Source organism: Zootoca vivipara, chromosome 3 (genome assembly GCF_963506605.1).
Source record: "Zootoca vivipara chromosome 3, rZooViv1.1, whole genome shotgun sequence".
NCBI lineage: Eukaryota > Metazoa > Chordata > Lepidosauria > Squamata > Lacertidae > Zootoca > Zootoca vivipara.
Genome location: NC_083278.1, coordinates 7,280,499 through 7,306,451, shown reverse-complemented (window position 1 = coordinate 7,306,451; position 25,953 = coordinate 7,280,499). Strand labels below are relative to the sequence as shown.

At 41.4% G+C, this 25,953-nt stretch overlaps 1 protein-coding gene and 1 long non-coding RNA gene across 2 annotated transcripts in view; both read left to right on the top strand.

Moving 5' to 3' along the window:
- On the top strand, positions 1 to 21,230 carry LOC132591875 (uncharacterized). Its single transcript, XR_009557286.1, has 2 exons — positions 1 to 4,591; positions 4,722 to 21,230. It is a non-coding gene; the product is annotated as an uncharacterized LOC132591875 (long non-coding RNA).
- Positions 1 to 25,953, top strand: part of MEIS1 (Meis homeobox 1) — a 150,764-nt gene that overhangs the window by 40,268 nt on the left and 84,543 nt on the right.

Sequence of the window (25,953 nt, the reverse complement as noted above, 5' to 3'; positions counted from 1 at the left end):
ATCATGCTTTGAATCCTGTCTGATTGTGGGGCATCATCGCTCCAATATGCTGGCATTAAATAAGTGCTTCATATATATAATAGACGTGAATACTGAGGCGGGGTTCTGATGTTGACAGCATGTCTTCCTTCGGTGCGTAAGGATAAATGACCATCCTTGATTTTCCATACAAGCAGGCCTTGAGCAGCAGGTGCCTATCTAGTGGAGCTTCTGGGTGGTGGTTCTTTCTAGTCCTACAGATGTTAAGACTAGAGAAGGCCACAGTGTATGGTTTAAGGCCATGATCAAAGTTTGTGGTTTCGGTAACAAAGGCAGTTTGGGCCTAAGCTGCATCATCTTCAAACTAGGGAACTGAACGTGGTCAATATGTGCCTTTTTGTTGCCTTGCTGAGAGTAGCAGTTGGCATAGTGAGGTGGAGCTGCCATCCTGGCACTGGAATGCAGCAGAGCAGAGCACTGAATGCATGGACACCCCAGCAGAGCATATCTAGTGCTTCCACCAGTGCAGCTACACAGTCCTGACCTCAGCATTGCCCTCTATAGTTATGCAGTGATGATAACATTAAGCAGTACGTACAGTGCTGTTTCATGATGTGTTTCATTATTGTCTTCCAGTCAGGCAAGTTAGTAGCCTTACAGTTCAGTCCTATACATGTCTAATCAGAAGTCCAATTGACTTCAGTGACGTTTTCTTCCTGGTGAAAACAATAACAACAACAATTATTATTTACTAGTATCATGAAGCCCGTTAAAATAACAGGTGCTAGAGGAGACCTGTTGCTCTAGCAACCTCGGGGACATGCACAGAGCTGATGAAGTGGCGGGTCTGCGCTCCAAGTCCCAATGGATAGAACTGACTTGATGGGGTGGGAGTTAGGAGAAGGCCTTGATTTCTTTCCTCATCCACTGAGGCCAGCAAGCGGCCCTACGAATTCCCTTCCCGGACCTCCTACCTCAGCCCGGCTCGAGCGCCGCAGCGGCCTGCCCGCCTCATTCTCTCTCCCACCGGTGTTGCTCCTTGCATGGATGAGCCGCCGAGCCATGCCCTGAGGAGGCTGGGCCCGCCTCTCCCGTCAGGGCCTACAAAGAAGAAGCAGCAGCAGCACCCGGCGAAGGGGAATGGGCGGTCCTCGTGCCCGCCTTGCCACCTTACCCTGGCTCGTCTCCCTGCTGGGCCGAGCGGGCGCCAAGCTCCCCTCTCCGAAGTGTGTCTGCGCTCCAAGTCCCAACGGCTGTCCGTGGGGCACATGCGCAGTAGCGCAATCCCACGGACACACGGACTGGACGCAGAGACACTTGCACTTTATTATATAGGAAATGCTGCCCAGGGACGCAGGTGGCGCTGTGGCCTAAAGCACTGAGCCTCTTGGGCTTGCCGATTGGAAGGTCAGCGGTTCGAATCCCCGCGACGGGGTGAGTTCCAGTTGCTCTGTCCCAGCTCATGCCAACCTAGCAGTTCGAAAGCATACCAGTGCAAGTTGATATATTAGGCACTGCTGTGGTGGGAAGGTAAACGGCTCTGGTTTCCGGCACGGTGTCCTGTTGCGCTAGAAGCAGCTGAATCCTGCTGGCCACATGACCCGGAAAGCTGTCTGTGGACAAACACAGGCTCCCTCGGCCTGAAGTGAGATGAGGGCCACACCCCATAGGCATCTATGCCTGGCATTAACTGTCCAGGGGTCCTTTACCTATATTCTGCCCATCTGACTGGGTTGCCTCAGCCACTCTGGGCAGCTTCCAGCAAAGTAAAACATCAAACACAGTATAACATCAAGCATATAAAGGGCTGGGTTCAGATGTCTTCTAAAAGTCAGGTGGTTGTTTATTTCCTTGCCATCTGATGGGAGGGAGTTCCACAGGGCGGGCGTGACTACCGAGAAGACCCGCTGCCGGAACATAATTGCAGTCTTAGTTCTCAATTCACATCAATAGTTGATGCTCAAATTACATACTGCCGAAGTTTTGGCATTGTTTTCTTTTAGAAACTACAACACAAACTAGTGTAGTCTTCAGCCTTTTTAGCTCCTGGACCCCATTTTATGTCATTTGTGCAGCATGGAATCCACATAATTTTTTTTTTTACCATGTATGTCCATTTTTCTACTCCTGTTTTTTCCTATTCCCGCACATTGTGCCAACATTTCCAATTGTGTATTGGGGGGGATGGGGACGGATGGATGGACGGACAGACCCCTAAACAAAAAACATGTTTTGCAGTGTAGCCCTGAGTGACCCAGCTTAGCCGAGAGGGTGATCCACCACTTGTTGATCTTGGCCCAGCTAGAGGACAAATTGATAGGTGACAGAGGTTCCTGAAGGAGAAGGGACAGAGCTATATTTGAATGTTTTAGTGAACTTAATTGAGGTATAGTGCACAAAAAATATTAAACATAGACTACACTTGTTCCAGTTATACTTGTATATCTGCTGCCCGTACTTCCCATATTCTGCCAATTTGCCAGAATGCCAAATTCATTTACAGTTTTTTTTTAACCCACAATTAATTCACTGATGAAGAAAGAGCTGGGGCTTAGTTTTCTTGCTTTGTCTGTTTGTGTATAGGATGTGTGACATCAATCAGTACTGTCTTTTTAAAAAAAGACAATGTGTGAAAAACTCTAAAAAAATTTTTTTTACATTAGCAAAGACCAACTGCAACAAATTTCATGTTAATTAAATGCAATTAAAATTTCAAAAGGACCCTTAATCTGAATATAAAGAGAATTCTTTTATTGAAGTAGACTCTGAACCTACAATAGGTATAAACTTTTAAAATGTAGTTTTATGATCCCGGTTCATTCAAGTTCTGTTGGACAACAAAGGAATTGTGTGTTCAAAAAAGGGGTAGGGAGGTAGGTTTAATAGGACTCATTAGAATTGCAATGCAAAATCCTACATTTAATTAGATTAGGTTTTTTAAAAAACTAGATTAGTTTTTAAACTAAAGTAGCGTTCTATTTTTTGTGTGTGTCCACATGTAAGGATTCAGGCTTAAATTGTGACCAATATCTTCATATGGCCTTTTAAGCATTCAAACCACTTTATTGTTTAAATAAAAGTTGCTGACATCACCACAAGTAAAGCCTAGTAAAAATGTGGCCTGGTATGGTAAACTCTTGAAGAGCTGAAGCAGAAACTGGCAACCTTCTGACCTCTGACTTTTACTGGAAAATGATATGCAACATAAATTTAAGGGGCCTTTTCTCTTTCAAGTATTTCTTCATATGTGTGTTGCAGTTCACAGTAGTTTAGGTGTGCTGACACTTCTGAGGTATTTCCACAAATTTATTTATTTTTTTAACATAAATGGCTGTAAAACAACAGGCTCATCATGAATAGGAACACAAGGCTAAACCTTCCCCATTTCTCTAATCAACATAAAATCGAAAGATGGCTGCTGGAGATGACTGTGATTTTTTTCGGCAGGTGGGAATGGAGATGAGAATGTGGGTTGCTTTGGGAATAAGTCTGTTCTCAGAGAACTGTTGCAGGGTATCCAAAGAGGGAAGGGATCCACTTGGAAATTTTCCTGCGTGTTTCTGCAGCTGTGTAGCACCCATTCACTTTAATGGGATTTATGCTAGGGAGTGCCCCAGCGCATTGCGCAGCTTTCTCCAATTCATTTCCATGGAGACACTGTGACTCCTAATGAAGTAATCCCAACCCCTGGTTCATTTTTTTGTTGCACCAGTTCCAGGATGGCATGGGAGAGAGGTCTGGATCAGGCCCATCACCAGTAGCTGGGCTGGCTGAGGATCCAGCAGATCCTTGGCTGTTCCAGCTCAATCCCATCTCCAGAAACACCTCATTTGCTTCCACCCACACTTTTGGGAGAACAGCAGGGACTCCCACAACGGTGGAGGTCCCCTGATGGCAGAGCTGAGAGATGGCACACTTCTACTGCATCCAAATCCATTTAGTGGGGTAAATTGATTACCTCTTTGGGTACCTTTGAAAATTTGTGGTTTGACATTTCAGTTTCAGTTAACTGAAATATGTATGTCATTCACACATAAAATCTTGTATGGTAATCCTGAACAAGGTAACAAGTTGAGATTGTTTTAATTTTCCCTAGACAAAATCCACTACTGGTTTTCCTTCTACAGAACTGATCTGGATTTTCTCACAAAGTTCTGAGCAAGTGCTGAATTCCATTCTGAACTGGTTCTGATGATAGCAGGGCTGTAGTCAGGAAAACTGACCACCCAAAAGCAAGAGTCTGGATCAGGGTAGAGGGGTACGGAGGTAGAGGCAAGTGTGGTTCTCCCCAGGGCTTCTTTGATCTGGAACTCGCTGGAACTCAGTTCCAGCACCTCTCAGGTGGGCATCATTGCCATTATAAGAGAACAAGGTGGGTGTTTATGGTGCTTTCTGGCATCTCTTTCTCTCCATCACTGTCTCTGGAATCTGGAAGACTTTGAGGATATTTTTGGAGCTTTGCCAGTTGCATAGGCCAGTTGTTGACCCCAAATTCCTCAATGATCATAGAACCCCTTAATTATATAAGCAGACATATATAAGTTCACCTCTTTCCTGCTGTGAATATTCCTGATAGATCAGTTATGGCAATGCCTTCTATGGTAAGGTGTATGTTGTAAAGCAAGCTTCCTCAACCTCGGCCCTCCAGATGTTTTGAGACTACAGTGCCCATCACCCCTGACCACTGGTCCTGCTAGCTAGGGATCATGGGAGTTGTAGGCCAAAACATCTGGAGGGCCGAGGTTGAGGAAGCCTGTTGTAAAGAGTAAGCTTTAATGACTTAGTAGAGGTTAGTCTACCTTGGCAGAAGGCTTATAAAGAAGCCTTTTAGCATTAAATAGGAATAACGCCTTTACTAAAATAGGCTGTGTACACAATTGCTGGCTTAAAATGCAGTCAGGTTGTTCTTTTTCTCAATTTGGATCAAAGCTAGTTTGGAGAAAAACACAGCATTTTATAAGAAATGACAGGGTAGATACAGGATATAGATGAATTATTATTATTATTATTATTTACTATTTATACCCTGCCCATCTGGCTGGGCTTCCCCGGCCACTCTGGGCGGCTTCCATCAAACACCAAAATACACCAAAATATCACAGATTAAAAACTTCCCTAAACAGGGCTGCCTTTAGGTGTTTTCTAAATGTCTGAATGGTGGCTAATGTTGTATGTAGACCACTTCCCACACTAATTGTGAGAGTGCACTGGATACAGAGTAAATGGAGTGTGTACATATAGCCATGGTCCCCATAAGCAACTATTTTTCTAGTAACTGTGAATTATCACAGTACAGAGCTCATTCAGGGAGCCCATGCTGTAACTCTACATCAGTGTTGTGCTGTGTTTCTATCTCTGTGTTTATAATTAAGAAGACAAAATAATTAAAAGCAGGTCTAGGCCAGCTGTGTGTTCATGGAGGCTGAGGTAGACCTTGTGTATATAGGAAAGTAAACTTGATGGGAGGGGGAATAAAGCAGCCATGGCAACCATGGAGTGAACTGCGGTATTCTCCCTGGTCTTTTTTGTATGGGGCGGGAATTTCATTACTTGCCCAGTCTCTGTGTAGCAAGAAAGCTTTTCCTTCTTGCATGAGTTAGAGTAGTTGCTTTCATGCACAATGTGTGGCATTTTGCAAACCTGACATCCAATAAAAATGGGTGGTTTTTTTAATTATGAAAAAGTAATATGTAATAAAAAAGTAATATGTAATAATATTCTTGGATCCAGAGTAGTCTGCGTGGAACTCACACAACAGGACTTTCCCATCTCTCTACTCACTGCAGCTCCCCGAGGTCCTCTTCTGAAACTGCAGGGGATGTGGAGGGGGGGGGGAATCCACTTGGCCGCAAGCATACATCTTCTGAGCAGGGGCAACTGATTTAATCTCTTTCCCTTTCAAACCTGTGGAGGGGCTTGTATTGGGCTCAGAGAAGAAACTAGACAAGCTGTGTTCATCTTCTGGCTTAAGCCCAAGGCAACCCACTTGCCATGACTTCAGGACCAAAGCAAGGGGCAGAAAGCTCAGACAGCTGCCCTTCCATCCATCCTCAAAGCCACTACAGAGAATGGAGAGCTAGTCAGTCTGCTTGAGCCTGGGAGCAAGGATGTGAGGTGAGCAGTGTGGTTTTGAAGCAAAGCGTCAGCTGCAGTAGAGGTCACCAATGCAAGCTCTGCGGGGCCAAGTTCCAGCCACCATCTCTCTTCCCAAGTTGGGTGCTTGCTTTCTGGCTCCAACAAAATGACTTCAACAGCTTTGTTGTTGTTTAGTCGTGTCCGACCCTTCGTGACCCCATGGACCAGAGCATGCCAGGCATTCCTGTTTTCCACTGCCTCCTGCAGTTTGGGCAGACTCATGTTGGTGGCTTCGAGAACACTGTCCAACCATCTCTTCCTCTGTCATCCCCTTCTCCTTGTGCCCTCCTTCTTTCCCAACATCAGGGTCTTTTCCAGGGAGTCTTCTCTTCTCATGAGGTGGCCAAAGTATTGGAGCCTCAGCTTCACGATTTGTCCTTCCAGTGAGCACTCAGGGCTGATTTCCTTAAGAATGGATAGGTTTGATCTTCTTGCAGTCCATGGGACTCTCAAGAGTCTCCTCCAGCACCATAATTCAAAAGCATCAATTCTTCGGCGATTAGCCTTCTATATGGTCCAGCTCTCACTTCTGTACATAACTACTGGGAAAACTATAGCTTTAATTATACGGACCTTTGTCGGCAAGGTGATGTCTCTGCTTTTTAAGATGTTGTCTAGGTTTGTCATTGCTTTTCTCCCAAGAAGCAGGTGTCTTTTAATTTCGTGACTGCTGTCACCATTTGCACTGATCATGGAGCCCAAGAAAGTAAAATCTCTCACTGCCTCCATTTCTTCCCCTTCGATTTGCCAGGAGGCATAGCTGCCAAGTCTCCCGTTTTCCCCGGGAAACCCCCGTTTTAAAAGCTGTTTCCCGCTGACATCCCGAATGGCGAAATATCCCATAATTCCCCTAGATTTCTTCCGGTGCCGCTCTGCCCATGTCTGGGCACCGGAAATTGCTTCTACGCATGTCTGGACATGCGTAGAAGCGACTTCCGGTGCCGGCGCTGCTGATCCCGTATTTTTCTAACCGGGACTTGGCAGCTATGCCAAGAGGTGATGGGATCAGTGGCCATGATCTTAGTTTTTTTGATGTTGAGCTTCAGACCATATATTGCACTCTCCTCTTTCACCCTCATTAAAAGGTTCTTTAATTCCTCCTCACTTCAACAGCTACCTCAGAGCTTTTGTCATGGCCAGGAAGTGTGTGTGGAAAGGAAGGATAGAAGGGGTGGGGTGGGAATCTGCTTCTCTTGGAAAACTTTTTAGGAGTCTCCACTTCTTTGTTTTCTGCTCCCTACTTTTTGAGCAAAGGTGTCAAGTGTGATTTCAGTAGGAGTGTGTGTGTGTGTGTGTGTGTGTGTGTGTGTGAGAGAGAGAGAGAGAGAGAGAGAGAGAGAGAGAGAGAGAGAGAGAGAGAGAGAGAGAGAGAATGCTAATTCATGCCTTAAATTACTCCTATTGAAATCAGTAGATTTCACTTAACTCTATCATGGCTTTATTTGAAAATTGAATTTGTTTTTTTTAAAAAAGCAAACCCTGAGCCTAGACTTTCTGTGTCCAGGGCCCTGTTTTAATTGTCCTGTGATCGTGATTAAAAAAAAAAAGTTGTCCTTTTAAGGTAGGAAGTGAGGTTTTCTTCTCATGGAAACAGTATCAATACTTGCAATGCTTTCCTGCCTTTTGTAGAAGAGTTCAGCCAACCTATTGGCAAAAGGCAGTTCCATTTATTATTGAAGAGAATCTCAAGGCAGTTTTTTCGAGGCTGCAAAGCTGGCTAGCAGAGCTGGGTGAAGGAGCGGGGGAAGGGCCACATTATGTTCCAGATGACTGAGCAACGGTTTATACACCAGCTCGCCTTTTTACATGAAGAAGAAAAGTAATAACAGCACAGACCCAGCCATTGGAAGCAGTCAGATATCTGATGACTAATGGGATAGGTAGGAAGGAGCCCTCTGATTGGATGTCTTAATGAGCAGATTTCGCACAGAGTTTGGGCTGCAGTTCCCCTTGACCTTTACCCTTTATTGACCGAACTGACACTTCATTTTTCACATACTTCCAATTATGGCTCAGCTTAAGTGTTGCCCTTCCTCCTTTATTTCTTTCCTATGGACAACTTGAGAGTGGTTGAGGCCACAGAAGATATTTTAATTTGAGAAACTACCGTAGCAGTTCAGTTTTTTAAGATGTAATCTGAAACTGCGGTCATTTTGCAGTTTTCCCTAAAGAACATAACAGGTTTTTGTTTAGCTAATCTATAGAGACCCCCGCCCCCAAATAATGCAGATGTTTTGCTTCAGACTGAAATATTAAGATTTTAAAACTTGCATTTAATCCCACGTTCCCCTCTCTTTCTCCCCCAAATTGATGCTTTGTAGATCCAAGTAGTTTGAATGATGTGTATTTGTTCACACTGTGCTATTTCTCAAGAGACTTTTGTAGTGTGATGCCCTAAAACGTATTTAACACTCTTCAGAGACTAGAGAAAAGCAAGACATAGTTGTGGATACAGTTCTCAAGTCCTTAGACTACATGGAAGCATCATTGTTGTTCTGGCAATATTTAATGTGTAAATGGAAATTAAAAGGATGATCCTTTTTAAGAGATGGCTGAAAATGATGGCATTTGAGTGTTTCTAAGAATAGTGTGGGAAGGACTTCTTTACTATAAGCTGTGCTTAGTCTTGCTGTTAGGGAATATTCCATAGCAAGGCGGATAATACATCAAGGGTAGTTTTGAAGTACAGTAGTGTCTGTGTCTATGTGATTTTCTATTGCGGCCTGCTCAAGTTTGAATTTACATTTCCGCAATAATTGTAATTAATGCAAATAAGCGCATTTTCAAAATAAAAACCAGAGCTACAATAGTTTTAGCACCTGCACGAATCACTTGATTCTGGAGGTCACCTAGTGAAGTCCATCTGCATAATAATCAGGCATACTATTTATTTGATGAGATTATTGCTTGGAAATACTTGGAAATATATAACCAAATACTTACATCCAAACAGAGGTCCTTAGAAAATAGAAGTATTTATTTCAAAATGTATGAAGTGTTACCTACTTTATTATGTAGCCCTCTGGCACCGTAATAGCATGGCATATTTTTACTATAATATGGTAATAAAAAAGATATGTAAAAGGCAGACAAAGGTACTGTCTTTTCAGTAAGGTGACCCCTGTTACCAAGTAACTGCTTTACTTATGAGCTTATTAAAAACTCAAAAAATGAGCTTTTCATACTTCATAGGCATTGATGTGAAAATGAGCTGTCCTGTGAGTAGTTTTCTTGATCATTTTTAGAACAATTGATTAGCCAAAGAGCTTCTGTCATTAGTTGACATTGACTGATAGCAATTTGTCACAAGCTCCGAAGGTCAGCCAGAGAGTGGAAGCTTCAGCTTGTCTTTGATTGACCTTTGCTGATGCCATTATCATACGACTGGCTTGGCTGGATGTGACCCTCAATTGAAAAAGACAGAGCATCAGTCAGCAGTGGGTTGTTCTGTTTTCTGATTATTTATATATTGTGTGTCTTCAGCTGCATCTAAGAGCTTTCTTTTATGTTTTAAATATATTAATAGATTTGAGTACTGTCTCTAAAACTGCACTTTCTTCTAAATATCCAGCTAATATTTTGCTTTAAAGTATCTTATACAGTAGCTGATACAGCAGTTTCTTGACATGTGTGCTGGAGTACTTTTCGAAAAGTTTGAAAAGTTTGAGGTGATTTATAATCTTACCTGTATTCTCGTGTTTTATTTACCCAAGGATTCCCCCCCCCAAAAGTTTTAGGAATGTGAAGATTATGTTCTTAATCACATTTACCTTAATGTACCTTACTTTCACCAGCAGTTACATTTCTCTGTGTAATTGCATGTCTTGCACTATATTGTGTAAATATTACCTTCATTTTTGTATGTTTAGCATAACAACAATAATTAAAATTATTTGTTTGTTCGTGTATACGGTTATTATTCAGACCCAAAACTGAAATGATTTTCTACAGTTCCAAAATGACTCTTTCACTTTTCAAAATCTGTACAGCAACACTAAACACTTGCTAGCTTTGTTCCTTTCTCTTCAGTTGTGGGCAGTATAGCTGTAAACTAATTAGCCTCCCTTTTTCCCCACTGCCCTTTAATGGCCTATCTGGATTCCTAAATGTAGCTAATAACTTGTTTTTCAGGTCCATCCTTATAGACTCCAAAACCATTACAGAGTTTTACCAAGATTAGAAAGCCTCACCCTCAGTGGAGAATTAAATACAAATTGAGGTACAGCAGGCATCCCCAAACTGCGGCCCTCCAGATGTTTTGGCCTACAACTCCCATGATCCCTAGCTAACAGGACCAGTGGTCAGGGAAGATGGGAATTGTAGTCCAAAGACCCATATGTAGGAAAGTTTCATTCTTATGGAGACAAGGATTGGCTAGGTTGTAAAAATAGCCGCTTTGATAGAGAATCTCCAATCAAGAGAGGAAAGCTTAGACTGCAGCGCGTAACAGAGTACAGTGGTTCGTGGCCTTACGAAATTGGATAATGTGGAGCAAGGACAAAAGGCCACATGTTCTGATGTTGATATCAGAGTTTCATAAGAATGGCCCTTGGACTCTGTTTCATATCTACAAAGCACAAACTCCCAGAAATGCTTTTGAATTAAGAAAAATGGCCTTCCACTTTTGCTTAGATCAGAAATTGAAGTTTTGGGTTGCTTTGTGGAAGGAATGTTTTCAGGGTTATGTGCGCCTAAAGAGCTTAGATATAACCTGCTCTCTGAATCAGAGTGCAGGACTACTGGTAGAGATGGAGCTCATTGGGTTGGTTACCTCGGGTCAGTCACTAACCTCTCAGCTTCACCATTTTGCAGAGTTGTTGTGTAGGTAGGTGCAGTGCTTTTTCTTTGGGCATGCAGTAGTGGCACCTCTTTGTTGTTAAAAAAAGTGTGAGACTTATTGTAACAACTTCATGGTGAGTACTGGCACCTATTTTTCAAGAAAGAAAGCACTGCGTAGGGGTGTGTGTGTGTGTGTGTGTGTGTGTGTGTGAACTATGCACACTACCTCAATTTCTTTGGAACAGTGGAAGGATTTAACTGCAGTAAATACATAATTCTGGAGGATTAAGGGCCAGGCTTCTTCTATCTTGGTTCCTTTCTGGTGGAATTCCCATGACTACCGAACAGTATGTGTGTCTCCACTTATAAAGGCCTTTCAAAAACTGGTTCAAACTGAGGTGTTTTTTTTTTTATGTCTCCAGTTTGCCAGCATCTACTGCGATTTTTAAAAACATGTTTTTTCCCCTGTTTTGCACAGTTTTACATCAATGGCTTTTGGCCAGTTAGAAATTAGTTTTAAGCCAGTATTCTTAATTAAATGATTTGCCGTATTTCCTCTTGTATGCAATCACAATTTGAATAAGTAGCAAAACTAACTGAACTAGCTTGAATCCACTGCTGATGTGGGATGCGTAGAAAGAATATGAAATATTAGTGCTTTCAGCTGGTTAACCACAGGCCAAACCCAGATATGGGGTCAGCGTTCCGGTCTCATTCACATATAACAAAGGTGTGTGTGTGTGTTGCTGAGATCTCCTTGCTGCTGTCTGTTGTTCTGGACATATTTCTTTCTTCCTGGCTCCAAAGCGGAAGTGAACTAGGAATTGGGGAAAGTGTTTTGGACCTAGACTGAGTATAGATCGGGAATGCTAGGAACATTCATTCCAGTGTATCCATTTTACTGCTCATGCATTACTACTCCACTTCCCACCCAGCTTTATATTTGAATGGGGCACAGATGAGGGGGAAAAACCTGTACAGTATCTGCCACATCATGTCTTATTTGACCCTAATTTCCCCAGGGTGCTGGAATGGTTATCTAGCTTAAAAACTGCATTGAATTTCATTGGGCCACTGCTTCTGGCTTGTGTGGGACCAGGATGCATTTCTAGTACCGTACTTAACCCCCCCCCCAAAGCATTTGGAAGAAGAGGACACCAGAGGCTTGTGTACCATAAGTAGAGTAATCAGAGACTTCCCCAGTTAGAAGGAAATTAAAACTCAGAGCCCAGACATATCCTTAGAAAACTTGCTTTTCACTGAAGGAGGATATAGCCTACCGTACTCCTCATAATTTGATGCTAACTTTCATTTTAACATGCAGTTTTATTACTCAGGCTGTAATCCTGTACCCAGCCACTCATGCATAAATCCCACTGAAGTCTGTAGGACAGTCGAGTAACTGATAGCAGATTGCAACATAAATCTTTAACCCTCATTTATAGGCAGCTTCTTGACATGCCGTTTCTGATCAAAGTTTATTTTTGAAAAATGACGCTACGTGTACTAAAGTGATTAAAATGATCAAGAGAGCCAGTGTGCTATAGTGGTCAGAGAGTACTGGACTCGTGCTGGGTGAAACCCATATCCAAGTCCTCTTTGAGCCCCAAAGTTTACTGAGCAACCTTGGACTGGCCACTATCTCTAAGCCTAACTGAGGATAAAATGGGAGTTCAGGAGGAGCTTTTATGTCTCATTGAAAGAATGGTGAGATAAAATGTAATAAACAAATAAGTGCAATTTTGGAATGACAATTAATAATTGTTATATGTGCTATAGTTATACAGGGTTGTAATTATCTATTTCTTCCATCCCCCATTAGTAAAAAAGAAAAAGAAAAAAACACCCTATGATTTGCCACTAACTATCCAATTTGAAGTGTCCCCCAAACCTAGAAACTGGGTGTACTCCCATTTCCTCTTTTGTGTGTGTGGGATTATAATGATAGGTTGGATTTGTTGGCCAGAAACCTGAGAACAGGCACAACTTGTCTTTTCTCACCTCCCTTATCCCAGTGGTGGGAATGGTTTGATAATATTCATTCAGATTTGACAGGTGATTTCTCCTATAAATGAATGTGTTTAAATCATAATAGTTGCAACAGGATTGTTTGATTACTTGGCAGCAGCTTCTTTCTCTGTGATAGCTTTTGGATCACCTGTTTGCTGAGAGCATTTGACAGTCTTTATGTTTATTACCCAATTGAATGTCAGTAGCAATTGCAGCTAAAGATAAACAAAAATGCAAGTACTTGTTGACCTTGACTCCACACACACACACACACACACACACACACAGTATTGGACTTGAGGACTCTATTGCTCTTTTGCTGATAAGAGCTATAAATGATTATTTTAAGGGAAATGTTTTATTCCCAGAGGAAAATACCACATTGCTGTGGGAAACAGCATATGGTTGGTGTCCTACGATTAACATAGTATACTGAGGAAATAGTTCACTTTCATTTAGACTGTGGGAAAAGAAAGGACTTCCCTTTTTATGACTTCCGTATCTCTCCAAACATGCATTCCTGTCCTGTTTGCAAAGTTTCTCTGGAAGATTATACGCAATACATAAATAAAATCCGGGAAGACGGATTAATGTTTTATTATATGCTGTAAGTAATTTCCAGGCTTCCTCATTTCAGATTTGTTTCAATAGCAGGTGCACAGATAAATGTTTCCCTTTATAATGAGAAAATACAATGTGTTTAAAACATGAGAGATAATCTTTGAGCAGCAGGTATTCCTAAACTGGTTCCTATTTGCTTGGTGGTCTGGAGTTCAGCTACTGCTTGCTTGAATGCATGCAAACCCCTCCTCCTGGGAATGCAATTAACTCTTCTCAGCCACTGGAGCTGGCAAAGTGGGGGAGCACTTGCAGAAGTCACCTTTTAGTGAGGATGGGGCTTGAGGACAGGACTTGCTAGTACTTTTGGAAGGGAGCAACAGGGGCAGATTGATTCGTAAGTCTTTTCCTGAATTCTGTAAAGGCTGCACTGCTTTCAGGACAAAGGACGTCTTGGCATCTGTTATCACTTGGATCACATCCTTGTCTTTTCCAGGGCATATCTTTGTGAGTTGTATCTGGTAAGGCAGCAGTGGAGAACCTCTGGTTCATGGACCTAAGTAGGCCTGGCAGGCTTGCCCATTTGGCGTACAAGACAGTTGCAGCCAAGCCATGACTGTCTGCCAGCACTAGGTTTATTGTTTACTATGATAATATATATTCTGTTTTTCTACAGAAAACTGTAGAAAATGAGTACTAGGCAACTTGCCAGTGTTTGATTTGTCTTTTTATGGGTATTTATGCGATTAAAGAATATTGCTCTTGTGGCATTTCTCTTGGCTAACTTTTGAAAATGGCATTTGACTGAGATGCTGGGATAATAGGAATGCAATACCTCTTTGGGTGCTCAGGTTATCTTCATTCTACATGGCATTTATTTACTCTTGATTTATTAAAACACTTACATTCTGCCTTTCCATTTAAATGTGAAACACACAAGGTGACACCTTTTCGACTTCATGACAAATATGGTATTAATTTTGTCTGTCCTACAAAATTTAGTTTCCCAGCACTTCAGTTCCACATATCATTGCAGTAGTAAGAGACAAGAGCATTGGCCATGAAGCAAACCTTGGGGGGGGGGCTGCTATTTGAAGCAACAGGGCATTTAAGGCAAAGACCACATCAGAGGATCATTGTGTCCACATGTTGTTCATCTACCTTTCTTTTATTTGCCTTTCTCTTCTTATGATGAGAAGGTGAGCCTTGATGATATTAACATACCCTCGGCCCAGAAACTAATGCATCCCAGAAATCAAATTAAAGAGTTTATTTAAAAGGAATGTAGAGAATGGACTAGGGAAGAAACAAACAAGAACACATGAACTAAACAAAAATTAAACATTGCACCAGTATTGAACCTACAATACACACACAAGTATAGCAAATTGCTTTCAGTGGCCACCTCTAGTATTGGTAGTTTCTAAAGTTGGTTGCAGGATGGGGAATCAAGGGGATGAGGAAATGTTTGCTCTTGACCCAGGTGGGCTCTGACTGGCAAGGAGCTCTTGTGTAGCCGTTCACAACAAGGGTGCATACTTTGGGAAAGGGTGCTTAACACCTTCTGGAAAGTTGGGAGGTGGACTGTCTTGGTATTGACTATTGCCAGAATTGTCAAGATTTGCCTCCCTTTCCTGTGAGATGACAAGAAGCTTGTGTATTGGAGAGCAGATGTGAGCTCTCTGCTTGGATATGATAGAATATAGGAGACACCAGGCTATCCGGAAAGTGAGAGGCTGGGGTAAGAGAAGTCATGCGGAAGCAAATATTGTCATTTTGCAAGCATGACTAAAAATGTCCCATGGTTTACAGAGGAAGGGGGAAAAAGACTTATGAAGAGGATGTGTCCTAGCTAGGACTGGAAAGGATGAATGTTCAAAAGAGCCTCTCTGCAACCTCTCCCCAGTGCACACACCCTCAACTGCTCCTAAAGCTCTCTGTGTATTTCGCTTTTATTTGTCTTGTCTCTGAGATTCCCTCCACATTTTCTTGGCAGCATGTGATCGACAGGATTTTGTATCCCAGACTGCTGCACCATACTCCTTTCTCAATGGCAATTTCCTCCTGAGCCCTCATGGGTGCTCTGGAGATCCCAACATCTCTCTCTTCAAATAATAAAATAAAACAAAATATTAATAAAATAAAAATGGAAAGAAAAGAAAAGAAAAAAGAAAAAACCTAAGCAACATAGTTCGAAGTTATTAAAACTATTGTGAATTGCTCCATGTCATTTAGAGTTAACCCTAATCCTAGCACTGTGGTGCTTGGAGGTGCAAAAACCAGTAGCAAAACCAGGAGTTTGGGGTTTGCAGCAAAACTATAGTTGCTCAGGTCAAATGGCAAGAGATAGTTGTGAGTGAAATTAGAACTATACCAAACATTTTTTGATGGCCTAAATACTGTTGCAAAACAATTGTGCTAATTTTAGCTTAGAAAGAGGATGAATATGAAATTGCTAGTTTGCCATATGTTCTCTTGTTGATAATATTCAAGTACAGTGGTACCTCTGGTTAAGAACTTAATTCGTTCCAGAGGTCCCTTCTTAATCTGAAACTGTTTTTAACCTGAGGTACCACTTTAGCTAATGGGGCCACCTGCTGCTGCCACACAATTTCTGTTCTCATCCTGAAGCAAAGTTCTTAACCCAAGGTAATTCTTCTGGGTTAGTGGAGTCTGTAACCTGAAGTGTTTGTAACCTGAAGCGTTTGTAACCCGAGGTTTTGCTGTTCCAAATAACAGAAGACTGGGAAATAGTTAAATTTCTATTCTGGCAGTATATGAAATAATGAAGTAAAAGAAATCTCAAAAACTGGTAGTTAAAATCAGCTAAATTTGATTTGGATTTCATTGACATCCATGGGAGCCAACAACTTGTGGCACAATTCTCTCTCTTGCTGGTATGTAAATATTAAAATCAATTTGAATAAAAATTCATCTCTTCTAGGGAGACAAAACAATTTTAGAATTGTGTACAATATTCCCCTTCTGCAAGCCAGCTCTAAAATTGTGTATTGATGTAGCACAGTTTTGAAGGGTTGACTTTTGCGTTTGGAATTCTTAAGGTATGTTTTTAAAAACCGGGGTGGGGTGGTGGGGAGCACATGCCTTTCTACACTGCCACCAGACTTGAGTTTTTACTCCAGGGAACGTTTGTGTATTTGTCACTGATACCACTTCACAGTGAAGAGAATGATGGATCTTCCCAATGTGGGCAGAGTGTTTGTAGATGGAGCAAGCTGTGTTGCAGGCTTTGGAGGGCCGAGTGGAAGCTTTGTGTTAACAACTGGCGAAAAGCTTGACCGTTAAGTGACCTAGGTCAAACAAACCCCCAGCTGAAGAGTCCTGCTTTGACATGGATACCTGCTTGGTAGGGGCAGCTGAGATAAAAGCAGGGAAGGAAGACAAAGTAAGCAGTGTTGATCTTACGATTATATTAAAATTAGCAAATGGCATGACTACTGCTAACAGGACAGTAATGTGCGTGCAACAGTGCAATTATACAATATCACTTGCTCAAGTTTTGCTCAAAAGCATCGTGTTGGTTTTAGCTACTGATGCAGAGACAGTATTCTAAGATAGTTTTTTTTGCTTAATAGTGTAATGTGATACCACTGGCAGCTTAGAAAGAGAGGTGAATAAACAGCCTAAAAGCTTCACTGATGAAAGCACTTGATAACATAGTTTGATAGAATAAAAGATCTGGCAACAAGAGGTGACAAGCCTTCTATTGACTCCTTTCACAACTTTTTTTGTGGTTTTATGAACAAATGCACTTAAGAAAAATAAGAGCAAAATGACATGGTTGGTTCATATCACAGTAGCGCACATGCTCTTGCGAGTTAAGTTTGGCAGGAAGCTCATTATGTCTATTCCTAAACAACTTCTATTACATTTTTATCTCTCCAGTTCACTGCTTGCCACAGAAAGCCTAACCCTCAACTTTCCATGTTAAAAGTTTCCTGTTCCTGGATGCTAAATTTAGTTTAGCACCCACTTCCCAACACCAACCCCTGGTTATCTACTAAGAAGCTATTTTAAAAAGTTAAAGGAAAATAAAATTATTCCCTTGCTTTATATGGGGGAACACTTTCTTATTCCCAAGTTGGCTAGCTTTCATTTATTCAAGCTCAGGCACTGTTTAATTTGGAAGTAAAATATAAGTCCGGTTTTGTTCTTTAATGATTCTGATGTTTTTGTGAGTGAAATCTTGTAAATGCATGTTTTCAGTGTACAGTGTTTCATTGTATGTGAGTTACAGGTTTACTTAAGTGCACAGCCGTACATAAGACACATGCTGCTTGTACATAAATAATGCACTATATTATAAGTAATATAAATATTTAATGCAATACTATTTTTCTCATGTTGATTAGCAAGAATGCTCCAAAATGGGTAAGAGTAAAAAAAATCATTTCCAGTTCTACTGTTGATCAGATATAAAACCTTGGTCATGTCACAAAAGATTTTAATTAACAAATATTCTTAAAGGATGAAAATATACTAGTATACTAATAGCACGGTACCTTGAAGAGGCCTGGAGAAGGCTTGTGTAAAATCTGTTAACACCTGAGATGTGTGTTTTCAGGACCCACCCTATTCCTGTGACTAATTTGTTTTAACCGTTTTTAATTCTGAATTTAAAATAGTAAACCACACTAGGACCTGCTAGTGAAGGGTGGGCAATACATTTAATAATAATAAAACAACAGCAACCCTATTGTACTCAATAGCATTGCTTCATCCACAACGTGTTTTGGTAAGCTGCTTTTTTTAAAAAAATTTAGCCTGTCAACCCCCCCCCCCCTTTGTTTTTGCTTGGCATGATCAAGCCACAGCTAACTTCATTTTAGAACTCATTCATTTCATAGAAACTTAGAAGTGCTGCTTCATTGTGTGACCTATCAAATGCTCACTCTTTAAAAAACTTTCATTAAAATAATAATTACAGTTGCTTCCACTCTGAAATGAACCTGGGTTTATGTTCAGTTATATTTAAGGACACTTCTGATTCCCTCTTTTCCTTTTGTAGCTATAGATGTTGAAAATTAGGTAACAGGAAAGCTGTTACATAGTGTAATGAAGCTGTTCCCACCCCCTTTCATAATGAGCTCCATAGATTAGCTCCATAGATTCTTCCTTGTTTAGGCAGTGATGCTCATTGATGAAGATGGATTAAGGACTGAGGCCCAGTTCCTATGGTTCTTATGCCTTTTGCATTCATTACTACAGTGGTACCTCGGTTTACGAACTTAATCTGTTCCGGAAGTCCGTTCTTAAACCAAAGCCATTCTTAAACCGAGGCGCGCTTTCCCTAATGAGGCCTCCTGCCGCCGGTGCCCTTCCACCGTTCAGCTTCCGTTCATAAACCGAGGTCAAGTTCGCTAACTGGAACACTACGTCCGGTTTTGCGGAGTTTGAATATCAAATAGTTCGTAAACAGGGCTGTTCTTAAACCGAGGTGCCACTGTACAGTATATGGAAATTCCATTCCTCTGTTGCTTTGTTAGCATACAAAAGTTTTTGCATCACCTCAATAACGTGAGGAAGCTCCAATCTCTTGGGGCTGCCTGGGACACAGCATCACTACTGCTGAACCACAGTGAGCAGGCATGCATCATGAACATTTCCACACCTTTTTTGGGAAGAAGTTTGCAAAACTATAAAGTAGGTGTCCAGAGAAGAAGGAATGAGTCCTGGTTACCAAAGCAACCAGTCTGTGGATTCCCATTTCCATTCTGTCTTCAAATAATCATTTAAATAGAACTAGAATAGGGTGAAAATTACCATGCAGTTTTAATAAACAATGAAACCACCAGCACAGCATGGTAAGGGAGTATGATCTATATGCACAGGCAACAGGGGTGTGCTTCCTTTTGCCTCTTTCTCCATTCCTTGTGAGGGCTGTGGGAGGGCTTTGTTTTCCTCCAGTAATATCATCACATAGCTAGATCTGATTGGCTATATAGCATCATGACATCATATAGAAGCACCAGAAGGCTGGTATAATGACTGTGACCATTCTTGGACCAACCAGGAAAGTGTGACCTTCAGTACTGGATTACTGTAATGCATTCTTCATGGGGCTTCCATTGTGCTTGACCTGCAACTTGCAGAATGCTGCAGCATGGTTGCTGACCAGAGTGAGACTGGTAATGGGCTGCACGAGGGCTAAGAAACTGAGACTCAGAACAGATGTGCTCCCGGAATTGGGATTCAACCTATTTTTAATGGGGTTGCACTCCCCTTGAAAAATCAGTTTTGAAGTACCAAAGGGTTCTTCTAGTGCTCTGCCTAAAAGAGCCTTCAGAAGCTGCAGGTCTGAAATGCAGCAAGTGTGTGTGTGTGTGTTTGTGTGTGTGTGTGTGTGTGTGTGTGTGTGTGTGTGTGTACCTATATAAAACCCATGTTCTACCTTTCGTGTACTGCACTGGGGCACAATGCAATGTGTTGTGGTTGCTTTTAAAGCCCTTTGAACCCAGGATAGCTGAGGTTATAACCTCCTCCACTACTATCCTGCTTATGTCCCCAAATCAGAAGCCCTTCTTGGAACCCCCCACCCCCCCGGGTGGGGGCTACAATTGATTACTATAAAAAACGGGGCCTTCTCAGTGGCTGCACTAGTACAATGGAACGCCCCGTGTAATGTGGATAGATTCCACACTGTCTTTTACTGGCTGGTGAAGACATTCTTATTCCAGAAGGCTTTAGACTACCAAATTTAATTCGTGGATATCATTTTTATCTCTGTCCTCTGCAATTGTTACTTTTTAAATGGATTGTGGATTGTAAATTGTTGTAAGCTGCCCTGAATAGCACAAGGGCTCTAGAAGGTCAGACAGAAATAATGAATACTATGGCTTTTTAAAACTCCGGGTTGTGTGTGTGTGTTTATTGTTGTTGTTTGTTATTATGTTGTATATTGTTGTGTTTTTATATTGTAAAGCACTCTGTGTTCTTCAGATGAAGGGTGGTATAGGAACAACAACAACAACAATTTGTAGTAGAAATAATTCCAGTCTGGCCAACTGATACTGGTATGTGTTGTAATGGCAGGATTAGAGTAGCCTCACGTCACCTAAACGTCCATATTTTGCTCTGGCAATGCGGATTGGACTTCATGACAATTTTTTATCGGTGACTGTAATACAGGTGTAGTAAAATATGAATCTGAACCAGTGAATTTACTGGTAAGAACAAAAAAAAAAAGTTTATTTGCTATCCACTATATGCCATTTGGGTTGGAGAGGACACTTGAAGTTCCTTCCCTTGTGCGGAGCAATTCTGCTTGGGCTCAGATGACAAGATATCCAACCTGTAAAATACTCTTGAGGGAACATTAGCAATAGGTTAAAAACAAATCTAAATGCTGCCCCACTCAATAAATGCAAGGTTGCCTATTCTGAACATACTCAGTTTGCTCTGTTGTTTTCAGAAGCTTCCAGATTAACCTTGCAATAGTAAAAAACATTTAACATTTAACATTTAACTACAGTGGTGCCCCTTGTTCAGCTCATGTAGTTATGATGTTAGTATATTGTATTTTCTTACATTAAGTTGCATTTATATGAAATATAGCTTATTGTATTGTTACGTTTCTCACTTTGGGATTGTATGGTACGAACAATGGAGAGTAGGTTACAAATATTTTAGATGAATAAATAAAAATGGTGTCTTTATACATACTACACTACAGAAGAAATTGTGATGGTTCTTCTCTGTGAAATTCATGAGAAAGTGGGAATTGGCCTGGAATGTACCCCTTCTTAAAATTGGCTGAAAAAGGGAACAACTAAATATTGTGTCACCCCAGTGGCTTTTCTTTCCTATCGTGCTATGAAACATAATTTATCACAGCCACAAGTTTCTCATATCAATTACTGCAAATAGAAACAAACAACCTTTACATGGCACTTTGACCCTGGCTTGTTGAAGGTGACGCCTAATAAAAACAAATAAAAGTGAATGTAGAACAACCTCATTCTGTATCCGTATCCTGGTAAACTGCAAAAGAGGACATATGTGTATCTTGGTGCTAGTAGGTAGTATGCGGGGGTCCTTGACCCCTTACCTCCCAAAACGTGTGTTATGTTGGGGAGAGGTGCAAGGGTAAGTCATGCATGCTTGATGTTGAAGAAAAGCCTGTTTTGTGCTTAATACATTGGAGAAATTGTTCAAGATCAGTTCATCCATGTGAAAATATGACCCCTGTGTTACTGGCAAGGTCAGCAAGACCCAGGGTGTTCTGCAGAATGAGGGCAGGTCGCTGGAGTTAAAGCTGCCTGGGGGCAGATTTGACTTGCACACCTAATTTTCTAAGATTAGAAAAACAAACAACATGCACAGCAGAGAATGTGTTAAAACTTGTTCTTTTGAGCCAGTAGTTCTCTGCTTCCTGCTTTTCTTCTAGTTCAGGCATACTTTAAGCTTCCGATTCTTAATTGCTATTCAGTTTCTTTTAATGTTAAGTGTGTTTTAATATATTCATTTCCCCCACACCCTGTTTACATAATTTTAAAGATGGGAGCCTAGAGACCAGCTATTTATATTCCCATCATCTATTTGTTTTTCTTATCTGTTGTTGGTTTTTTTTTAAATCACATTCTAATCTACTATCTGCTTCCATGTAGCCTCATTTCATTAACGTATCATGTATGTAGATGAATCTAAAAGGTATTTTAGATGTTATCCAGAAAATCTGGATAAACAACAAATGTACTTCTAACAACTAAAGTTTTCTGGCTTCGTATGCTGTGTGATAGGCCCTCCACAAACATTGTCTTCCATTGATTCAGAGGGACTTGGCTGAAACCTGCAGAAAGAGAAGGGGATATTTTTGGATATCTGATTCACTGAACATCATAGCTGCCAAGTTATCCCTTATTTTAAGGGATTTTCTCTTATGCTGAATAGGCTTCCTCGCGAGAAAAGGGAAAACTTGGCAGCTATGCTGAACATATGTTTAGAGTTCACTCCATCAGCAGTTTTATGATCTCATGGGATAATGCTGTTTTGTTAATATCCACTGTTCTGTAGATTGTTTGTTTACAAACAAATAAACTTTCTCGAAACTATTGAAGTTTTTTTGCAACTTCACAGAACTCATAAAGCCATCCCCTTGTCCACTCAACTATAATCAGCTCTAATAATGAGCAAGATGGGAATACGTTCTTGGACCGGGTCGGTGGGGTAGGGGGAAGCATGAGTTCAGCAGCAGTCAAGTATGGGGGGGCAAGGGGGCCAAGCCCCCCATTCTAAATCAGAAAGCCAGCTCCCCCAACATCTGTGGTGGCATGCACGTGTGGTGTAATCATGCTTTGGGGCTGGCGCACTGACATGTGGCCCCAGGCCCCTTCAATCACAGAGGCAAGGTGGCATGCGTGGCAGCAGAGGTGCATTGGTTTTCTTCAACAGTGAAAACTTCATGCACACAATTAAAAACAGCTAAATCCAGAGGGACTTGCCACAACCTCCAGATCCTACATACAGGCCAGGGCACTTGGGAGAAGAAAGGGGTGAGTGGAGCTAACATGTCATGCTTAGCTTTAGAGCAAGCAGGCGCTTCCAGCCTCGGTGTGACAGAAGAGAGCATAGCCAAGACCTTTGCAGTGAACTTGGGGACAGGGTGCTGGGTTGAAACTTTTCCAGTACGGTAGGTCCTGCAAGCCCTTAACACCTGATCCCTGTTTGGGCGCTGTCTGCTCATCCAAATAACAATGTGCAAGAGGAGAGCAGGCCCAGGCTTCTTGGTCCCATCCTGATCTCTGCCATCCATGCATAGAGGAGAGGTCCATATGTCGGGTTGTAGGTTTTCCCTGTGATACAGAACCCAAATAACTCATGGTTGTACATAGGGGGTGAAGCCTATACATAGAGCAGGGTAGCATGCTTCCTTCTTCAGGCCACCCCCAAAAGTGTGGATGGAAAGGGGCTTTGGCTGGCAGGGACATGAGGGTATAATACCCAATTAAGGCTATAATCAAAGATGTCTGTAGACCGGTTGCTGCTGCTCAGTGGTGAAGAAACACATTCTGCAGATGTGTTGTTTTCATTACAATTACCTTTACATTCCCAGACTTGTTGCTGGAGCTGAACATTGGCTCCAGGGCTAAGCCCTGATGAACCCAGCTCAGATAAATTACTGGAGGCTTTATCTCCTTGAAATGGCTGCTGGGTGTCAAAGCATGAGATTGTCATATGAAAAACACTTCTATATGCAGGTGGTTGATGTCTCATTTACAAGATTCTTACTTTTTATGCTCTCTATACATGTTGAGTGTTAGCAAGCCAGAACATTGTGGCTCTTGTAATGCACTACCAGTGTAGTTAACACTATGTGCTTTATGGATCTAGCACATAAGTCATTTTTAGATGTGATACTAAATGTATTGGAACACCTGTACAGGCATAAATCCATCCTCACAGTAGACCGAGTTTAAAATGCACTGGGTAGATTATTATCTGGTGTGAGCTTTTCTGATACCTACCGGAGTACTTGGTTCAAGAACACGGTCCCTGTTCATCATTTGGAGTATAGCAGGTGGGGCTGAATCAGCTGTAGCACCTAGGGAGGTTGTGGAATTACCTCCCTAAAGAGATTCTATTTGTCTTTGTCACTGTTCCGGTTTGCAGCAAAGACTTCCTCGGGAAGTCTCTCTAAAGTGGACTGTGGAATTATTTTCTACTGCTTCTCCCACTGCTGCATCTATTTATTTACATTATTTTCCTACTTGTTTTATTTTAATTTAATTTTTATTAATTTATGCATTAAGTCCCCTTGAGTATTTCCCTTGGAAAGGTGGGGTATAAATATTTTAATTAATTGATTAACAGAAAAGAAATAAGGTATGAATTAACTAATGCAATCTATCGTCTTATTTAATATTTACTCTGTGTTTTAGTCCCATGGTTTTAAATGTTATTCAAGTTTTAATTACATTAAAATCTAACTACTGATCAGGAGATGGTTCGGAACCTCCGAATCTTAATAAACATTTGTTTCTGTTAACTCACATGATGCTCCAGTTAACCAAAGAAGCAATGTACTCACATACATAAAACAGGTGTTAAAAATCTATCAAATTGTACATTTACAGAGTTGATGTAGACCAATGAGCTTATAAGTGTGTGTGTATATACATACACATCTAAAAACGTTGTAAGAGTCTGAAGGTAAGTTTCGTTTGTGTTCAGGTGGATGAGACAGTGTCTTGTTTTTATCAGTTTGTGATAGATATTGCCAAGAAGCAATTTTACGCAGGTAAGGTGTCCTTTGCAAATGTGTATGTTGAGGGGAAGCTTCTCTACATGGTGTGCATGATTTGCAGGGGAAGACAATGGTGTTGCCTAGAGCAAAGGGAACTTAGCATTGGTTGGCTGGTGATGCGAAAAGTGTGGCAACAGCTTCAAGAGCTGGCACTGCACTTCTTAAGGAAAGAAAAAACTGCATGCGTTTTTAAACTCATTTCTTCTTGTAACCATCAGCGTACTTTTGAACCAGGGTAAGCTACCATCCTGCTTCCTTCAGCTTCTTTGGTTTTGATATCGCTGTTAGGCTACCTGGGACTGTAAACTTCGAGTGAGTGAAATAAAATGAGGTTGTTGGGGGAGCTGGAAGACACCAAGCGCATCTGTATGGGTGAGATGTTATCATGCCCCTAAAGCAAAACTCCAGGCTGAACAATGTGACTGTATCCTCGCTGGTAGAAAGCAGGCCTCTCTTCCCACCCCTTTCCCAGGTATGGATAATTTTCCTTGTCCAGGCCTGTGAGAGAAAAGGAGGGAGTGTCTCGAGCACCTGTGCTGCAGGTCTCATGTTGTTAAGTCTCACTGAATCAATGCACTTTGGCAGCAGTATTCCTTGTCTTCGCTCTCTCTTGGCAGAAAAAAATTTGGCCCTGTGGAAGGGTTGAGCTTTATGGGTGACCACAGAATACTGTTTTGCATCTGTAGCATGCCCTTGGAGTGCTTTGCCATGAATCCCTGCATGTGCAAAATGAATAGTTTTGTACAGTGGCTCTTTTCTCAGATGCATAGCTGCCAAGTTATCCCTTTTTTTTAAGGGATTTTCCCTTATGCTGAATAGGCTTCCTCGCGAGAAAAGGGAAAACTTGGCAGCTATGCTCAGATGTATGCTACAAGTGAATTGTGACTGGATGCCTAGATAGTTTTGTGTTGTGGGATAGTTTAAGCACAAAGTTGGAGGAAAATGTTTAGGTTCTGTTCCTTTTTTACTTTTTGCTTTTAACAGCAGTGGAAAAAGTTGTCCTGCTGAATTTCTGTGTGTTCTGCTGCTGTTAACAGTGCAGGATCATGCACATTTTTGTTTTTAAAAAAGTTGGTAACTAACATTTTACATGGCAGCAGCAGCTTCTTACTCTTCTATTTTGAAATGAATCATGTATGCAAATTATGAAGTCAGTAAATTTTCTTTATAAATACTTGAGATGCTCGCGGTCTCTTCCAACTGCATGGTTCTATGATTCTTTACTCTGT